Source organism: Dermochelys coriacea (assembly GCF_009764565.3).
Source record: "Dermochelys coriacea isolate rDerCor1 chromosome 12 unlocalized genomic scaffold, rDerCor1.pri.v4 SUPER_12_unloc_8, whole genome shotgun sequence".
NCBI lineage: Eukaryota > Metazoa > Chordata > Testudines > Dermochelyidae > Dermochelys > Dermochelys coriacea.
Window position 1 is genome coordinate 1 of NW_025091571.1, and position 7,425 is coordinate 7,425.

The 7,425-nt window shown below is 50.7% G+C and overlaps 1 non-coding gene across 1 annotated transcript; it reads left to right on the forward strand.

Moving 5' to 3' along the window:
* Positions 1-6,142: 6,142 nt before the first annotated feature.
* Positions 6,143-6,214, forward strand: TRNAQ-CUG. Its single transcript has one exon. It is a non-coding gene; the product is annotated as a tRNA-Gln (tRNA).
* Positions 6,215-7,425: the final 1,211 nt, after the last annotated feature.

The following is a 7,425-nucleotide window of genomic DNA, read 5'->3' on the forward strand; positions in this document are numbered from 1 at the left end:
CTGCAGTTTACAATATTTTATTTGGTTGCTTAAGTCTATAAAGGGAAAAATCGTAAATGGCTGTCTAACAGTGTTCCCCTCCCCCCCGCAATAAAATCAATTAATGCATCTAACAGTGTTCAGTGAAGGTCCCATAATCCTGAGGAAATGCCAAATCCTGGGGCAGGTTGCTGGGCCCCTCCTCTGCCCCTGCCCTTCCAGCGGTAGAACTGCTGCATGTTTTCAAGTGTCACAGGAGCCTCTCACCCTGTGAGCAGCTTCTTTTGAGAGGGGTCAAAGGCATTAAACCAGCCAGGGATTTTAATGCCACTAAGCCGTTCTCATCCAGTCCCGTGATTCCCAAACACATTTTTGCTTTAGTTGAACTTATGGCCACAGCAAATTCAACAGGGCTGCTGCTGTGACAGTTAAATTGTCCTGTGAGGGCTGGGGGGGGTGTCAATGAGCAGAGGTGCGTTGGGGCTCCTGCTCTGATCAGGGGGCAGGCTCCAGACTAGAGTTTCTGTTGAAGTATTTTTTAGAACAGCTTGTGAAGGGTTGCCCAGAGCTTCAGCTGGGTGCGCTTTGGTTGTCGACTGTAAGAGCATTTCTTGAGATTTGATCCTGGGAACCACACGGATAAATTTCAGGCCTTACGCTCAGCATTCCCCTACTAATCTTTGTCGTTTCAATCCCACTTTCCTACTTGTAAATCCTTTTCTTGTCACTCAGGCCCCTAGGATTGGCTGCAGGATAAGGTGGTACTTATGTAATTTAAATCAGTGTTTAACCGTGCGTTCTCTTCTTCCCAACACACTAGTTTTCACCAGAGCCAACCTCACCTCCAGGCTGCCCCCCCACCCCACCCAAACTCTCTGCTACCTCCCCTGGGGTGGCTGTGTCTGCCTCCCTACCTCTCCTATACGTCCCCTCCTGTCAGCTTCTCAGTGGGGATGGCACAATTCTCACACGCACCCCAGTCCCCGCTACTGACCAAAGGAACCCCTGGCCCACACTTGCTACAACCTCCGCACCCCTTTACCCCCCTCCCTACGGACCCAGCTCCCTCCAGGTCCCTCCTCCCCCAATGGCTGCAGTGCCCTCCCCACCACACTGCCCCCGCCTGCCTTGCTCCAATCCCTACAGCCACAGCCCCCTCTGGCTCCAATCACCTCAGCACAAACCTGCTCCCTGTGGTCCCCCCACAAGCTCCACAGCAATGGCTGTGGAAGGTGGGGGGTCCCTCTAGGCAACCACACACCCACAGCACCTCCCTAAGCAACAACCCCCTCAGACTCTCCAATGCCCCCCCAACCTCCCTTGCAATGGCCATGGTGCTGTCCGCACTCCCCCCACCCCCATCATAGCCTACAGTGTTCTCATTTCCAGCCCCTCCTCAAGGACCATGGTGCTGCTGTCCAGCCCCCTGCCAGTCACTATAGCCCTGGGGCACCTCACAGGAGCCCCTGGATACCAGACCTTGACCCCCCCGAACCTAGAAACTGGCTGTGACACTCTGGGCCCCGCTAGCTATGGAGTCCTCCCACAAAGACCTGTGACCCCCCACACCACAGCCTCCACATCCCACTTAGTCAGGCTCAGGGCTCCCAGATGCCCCCACTGCAAATAGCCTCAGCCCCCCCAACTGCTACCACATGCTCCCCTTCACTTCAGCCCCCCCTTAACAGACAGTCTCCCCTCCCCCAGTTCCTCCCTCATCACACACCCCTGGGGTGTCCCTTCACCCCACCCCCCAGAATTACACATGGAGCACACCCCTTCCCCTGCCCCCAAAGGCCAGGCCTGGCCTTCTGTCCACAGCTGCCCCCCACTCCACTCCGGCTCCCCCGTGTCGGAACCGGGAGAGGGCTGCCCCAGCCAGTTCTGGTGCCTCAGACCCCGTCCCTTTGATTTCTTCATGACAACATGCTATTAACATTTCTTGGGAGTTTCTTTGTCTTGCGGGAGGATTCTTTTAAAAGCTGATCGTCTTTCTACTGTGAGTCTTTTCATCAGTATGAGGGATGAATGCTTTCATAGATTCATAGATACTAAGGTCAGAAGGTTTCAGAGTAGCAGCCGTGTTAGTCTGTATTCGCAAAAAGAAAAGGAGTACTTGTGGCACCTTAGAGACTAACAAATTTATTAGAGCATAAGCTTTCGTGAGCTACAGCTCACTTCATCGGATGCATTTGGTGGAAAAAACAGAGGAGAGATTTATATACACACACACAGAGAACATGAAACAATGGGTTTATCATACACACTGTAAGGAGAGTGATCACTTAAGATAAGCCATCACCAGCAGCAGGGGGGGGAAGGAGGAAAACCTTTCATGGTGACAAGCAGGTAGGCTAATTCCAGCAGTTAACAAGAATATCAGAGGAACAGTGGGGGGTGGGGTGGGAGGGAGAAATACCATGGGGAAATAGTTTTACTTTGTGTAATGACTCATCCATTCCCAGGCTCTATTCAAGCCTAAGTTAATTGTATCCAGTTTGCAAATTAATTCCAATTCAGCAGTCTCTCGTTGGAGTCTGTTTTTGAAGCTTTTTTGTTGAAGTATAGACACTCTTAGGTCTGTGATCGAGTGACCAGAGAGATTGAAGTGTTCTCCAACTGGTTTTTGAATGTTATAATTCTTGACGTCTGATTTGTGTCCATTCATTCTTTTACGTAGAGACTGTCCAGTTTGGCCAATGTACATGGCAGAGGGGCATTGCTGGCACATGATGGCATATATCACATTGGTAGATGCACAGGTGAACGAGCCTCTGATAGTGTGGCTGATGTGATTAGGCCCTATGATGGTATCCCCTGAATAGATATGTGGACAGAGTTGGCAACGGGCTTTGTTGCAAGGATAGGTTCCTGGGTTAGTGGTTCTGTTGTGTGGTGTGTGGTTGCTGGTGAGTATTTGCTTCAGATTGGGGGGCTGTCTGTAAGCAAGGACTGGTCTGTCTCCCAAGATCTGAGAGAGCGATGGCTCGTCCTTCAGGATAGGTTGTAGATCCTTGATGATGCGTTGGAGGGGTTTTAGTTGGGGGCTGAAGGTGATGGCTAGTGGCGTTCTGTTGTTTTCCTTGTTGGGCCTGTCCTGTAGTAGGTGACTTCTGGGTACTCTTCTGGCTCTGTCAATCTGTTTCTTCACTTCAGCAGGTGGGTACTGTAGTTGTAGGAATGCATGATAGAGATCTTGTAGGTGTTTGTCTCTGTCTGAGGGGTTGGAGCAAATGCGGTTATATCGTAGCGCTTGGCTGTAGACAATGGATCGAGTGGTATGATCTGGATGAAAGCTAGAGGCATGTAGGTAGGAATAGCGGTCAGTAGGTTTCCGATATAGGGTGGTGTTTATGTGACCATCGCTTATTAGCACCGTAGTGTCCAGGAAGTGGATCTCTTGTGTGGACTGGTCCAGGCTGAGGTTGATGGTGGGATGGAAATTGTTGAAATCATGGTGGAATTCCTCAAGAGCTTCTTTTCCATGGGTCCAGATGATGAAGATGTCATCAATGTAGCGCAAGTAGAGTAGGGGCATTAGGGAACGAGAGCTGAGGAAGCGTTGTTCTAAGTCAGCCATAAAAATGTTGGCATACTGTGGGGCCATGCGGGTACCCATCGCAGTGCCGCTGATTTGAAGGTATACATTGTCACCAAATGTGAAATAGTTATGGGTCAGGACAAAGTCACAAAGTTCTGCCACCAGGTTAGCCGTGACAGTATCGGGGATACTGTTCCTGACGGCTTGTAGTCCATCTTTGTGTGGAATGTTGGTGTAGAGGGCTTCTACATCCATAGTGGCTAGGATGGTGTTTTTAGGAAGATCACCAATGGACTGTAGTTTCCTCAGGAAATCGGTGGTGTCTCGAAGATAGCTGGGAGTGCTGGTAACGAAGGGCCTGAGGAGGGAGTCTACATAGCCAGACAATCCTGCTGTCAGGGTGCCAATGCCTGAGATGATGGGGCGTCCAGGATTTCCAGGTTTATGGATCTTGGGTAGCAGATAGAATACCCCAGGTCCTGGCTCCAGGGGTGTGTCTGTGCGGATTTGTTCTTGTGCTTTTTCAGGGAGTTTCTTGAGCAAATGCTGTAGTTTTCTTTTGGTAACCACTTTCTACAAGCCATTACCCTCTGATCCCACTGAGAGTTACCAAAAGAAACTACAGCATTTGCTCAAGAAACTCCCTGAAAAAGCACAAGAACAAATCCGCACAGACAGCCTCTGACCAATCTCCCCTGTTCAATGTCTTTGTCTTTGGCTGGCCATATTGACTCTGGCCATTAGGTCATTCATCCCTGTACTTCATGGTGCCATATTGACTCAAGCCATTAGACCACGCAATCCTGAACCCAAGGACAGCCATGTTGACTCTGGACTTAGTGCGCCTAAATCTTGAGTTCAAGAACAGTCTAACCTTTCCCTGTGATATCTCACATGACCCATCTTGCATAAAACACATGTTTGTAATGCCATATCCATATCACAACAATATCGCTCTGAAGTATATGGGGCATAGGGTGACAGCACCTCTGGCAGGGCAGCTTCTAGCAGGGACCAAGGGAAGCTACAGAGAGCTCCTGGCTGGTTGCTGGGACTTGCAGGCCTGAGACCCTGAGAAGAGGGCGAACAACATGCTGGGGCTGCGGGAGAGCAGCCCCGGGAATTGAAGCAGCACTGATGGAGGCAGTTAAGGAGAGGAAGCAGAAGCTGTTTCTACAGGATCCCTGGGCTGGAACCCAGAGTACTGTGGGCCTGGTTCCCTGCCATTCACCACAGGGGAAATGGCTGGATTTGGAGATACCCACCCCCTGCCCCATCACCTGGAAAGAAGGAGCACAGATCATGGCATGGCCGGATGGCCGAGTCATAAAGAGGATGCTGCTGTACTTGGACTGAGGTGGTCTGCAAGCGGTGACAATGATGGATAAAGCACCACCAGGAGAGGGAACACTGGCTGAATGAGCTAATCCCTGTTGTCTTCTCTAGCAGTTGACTGGAAGGTGCACATTGGCCTCATGCCATGTAGCCATGTTGTCTCAAAGGGCAAGACACCCTTTATTCCATAACATAATTAAGGAAAATATTTCTCAATGAACTCTCAGTAAAAGTCAGAAACAACCAGTGTCCGCATCATGCTAAGGGCATTGGTATTTTCTTTAAATTTGCCAGACCAACCTAACTAACATCTAACACACATTTGAACCTCTTCTTTTCACACCATTGCTCATTCTCAGGCTCTGCTTTGTCTCCAGACAGATCCAGTCTCTTCAGAATGGCCTTGCTCTTTCCATCTGTTTCGTTCATTGACATGTTGGTGTAAACACTCCCCTTCACTCTGTTCTCAGACAAACACTAGTATTAACTGTTTGCTACTGATGGGTTTAGAAAGCGTTTGTCGAGTGGAAGATGACATTTGTGGGGGATTGTTCCCAAGATCCAGGACTTTGTGTTCCAACATCTCCCAGCTTCCTTGGTGAAAATAAGACCAAGGTTTCCTTACAATATAGAAGAAAAAAGCAGTTTTTCACCCCCAAAGGGACTTGAACCCACAATCTCTGTCTTAGGAAGCCAATGCCTTATCTATTAGGCCACTGGGGCCCTGCTGCATAAGTAAAGGAGGGATGGAAATTCCCTCTCATAATTGCACATTCCTCACATTCACTTGGAACCAAATACTCCCTTTATGCACTTTACATAACTGTCTGCATCCCTTGGCAGTGAGGCAATGAGGCAGGTCACTGACAGAGCTGAGTCCCACCTTTCTGCCAGCCATCTTTAGAGGAGAACCCCACCCTAGAGTCACACCTCCCTCCTCCAGCACCTCCATGTCTGTGGCTCTGAGTGCCAGTAGGATGATTAGGGGGTGAATCTGGGGCTGGAAGGGGGGTCAGGTCAGCCTGTAAGGAATAAACAGGTGGGGCTAACCCAGAGGGAGGCTGTGGCCTGCTGTACAATCAAGTAACAGTTGGCCGAGGTCCAGGAGATGAGGCTGCAGCTGGATGTGGGGACTCAGGGCAGGACCCGCAGATCTGGTAGTGCAGGGCTACAGTTGATGGAGGAGAGAGAGTCCTGCAAGAGGAAGCAGCCGGAGGGAATCAATAAGTGCAGCGTGCAAGCGAACTGGCTGAGCGTCACAGGGGTCCAGAAATGGAAATGCTCGCAGGTCCCATGGTGTAATGGTCAGCACTCAGGACTCTGAATCCTGCCATCTGAGTTCAAATCTCAGTGAGACCTCCTGGGGCTATGCTGGTTTGCTGCAAAGCCTTAGAGCTCAGTGTGCTTGGTTTCCGTGTCTCTGGGTGAAGCAGAGTGAATTTTTTCCCTCTTCCTGGGTGACTGATGCCCACTGGAGATAGTTCTTTTGTACAGCTGGTTCAATGGTCTGGCCGCAATAGTTTGGGGCCCTGGAACTTAACAGTCTGGCTAGAGACATCTGAACGTTGTGTTTCTCGTTGCTTCACCTGATGTTCACAAATTTGGTCCTTGTATCTGCAGTTTCCAACCTCTTCCTCTTGGCACTTGAAGAAAGGAGTGCCAAGGCCAGGCTTGATAGTCAGGGCTAGGCAGGAGGGAAGAAGAGTCCCAGGCTGGGCCCAGCGCACCTCTCCTCCTCTGGGTACCTAGAGCAGAGGCGGCTGGTGCTGACAGCTCCAAGGGAAGGCTTAAAAGTCACAGAGCAACCATGGATGGGGCAAGAGGAGAGGAGGAACATGCCTATGTGTGGCCAGCAAACAGCCACAGAGACAGACAGACAGCCTGCTCCCTGCTCCCTGGCGTGCCTAACTCCCACTGAAGGCCACCCACAGACCAGCATTCGCTCTGCGGCCAGCATCACAAGGTGGTAAGAAAGCACGGCCAGCCCCCCAGTGAGGCCTCTGACTGTTCCCACTCAAGGGTTCCTTTTGTGGTCGCGCAGGAGATGTTTCCCCAAGAGGCTTTTCCCCAGCTGCTGAGAAGCACCCAGGGCTTGCTCTTGTGCTGGACGGGTGAATACATTTAGGCGGCCTGGCTAGTTCAGCTGGCTGCACATCTGGCTCTTCATCTGAAGCCTGAAGTTACAATTCCCTGTTCGGGTGCTTGGGGCTCCTCTTCAACGGTACAACACACAATCCGCTTAAGCCCCCATCCAGTAATCTGGGGCAACTAACCAGGGCCACTAAGTGCCTCTAAGAGGCAATACTGTCCTCACTCACCAGCACTGAGTGGAGAAAAGAAACTTTAATAAAATGGAGGAAAATCACCTTGTATTAACTTTGGAAAACACCACAATCAGGATTCATAACACAACATTATGAGCAAAACACCCGCCCACAGTACACTGGGCAGTGTCCTTTTGCCTCGGACTCTGAAATCCAGACACCAAGAGCTCTTTGGAGGTGCCCCTCCCGTCACTGCACCTAACTCCCAGCTGCTGTCCTGGGTCAATGAAAACCCAGAGATCATCT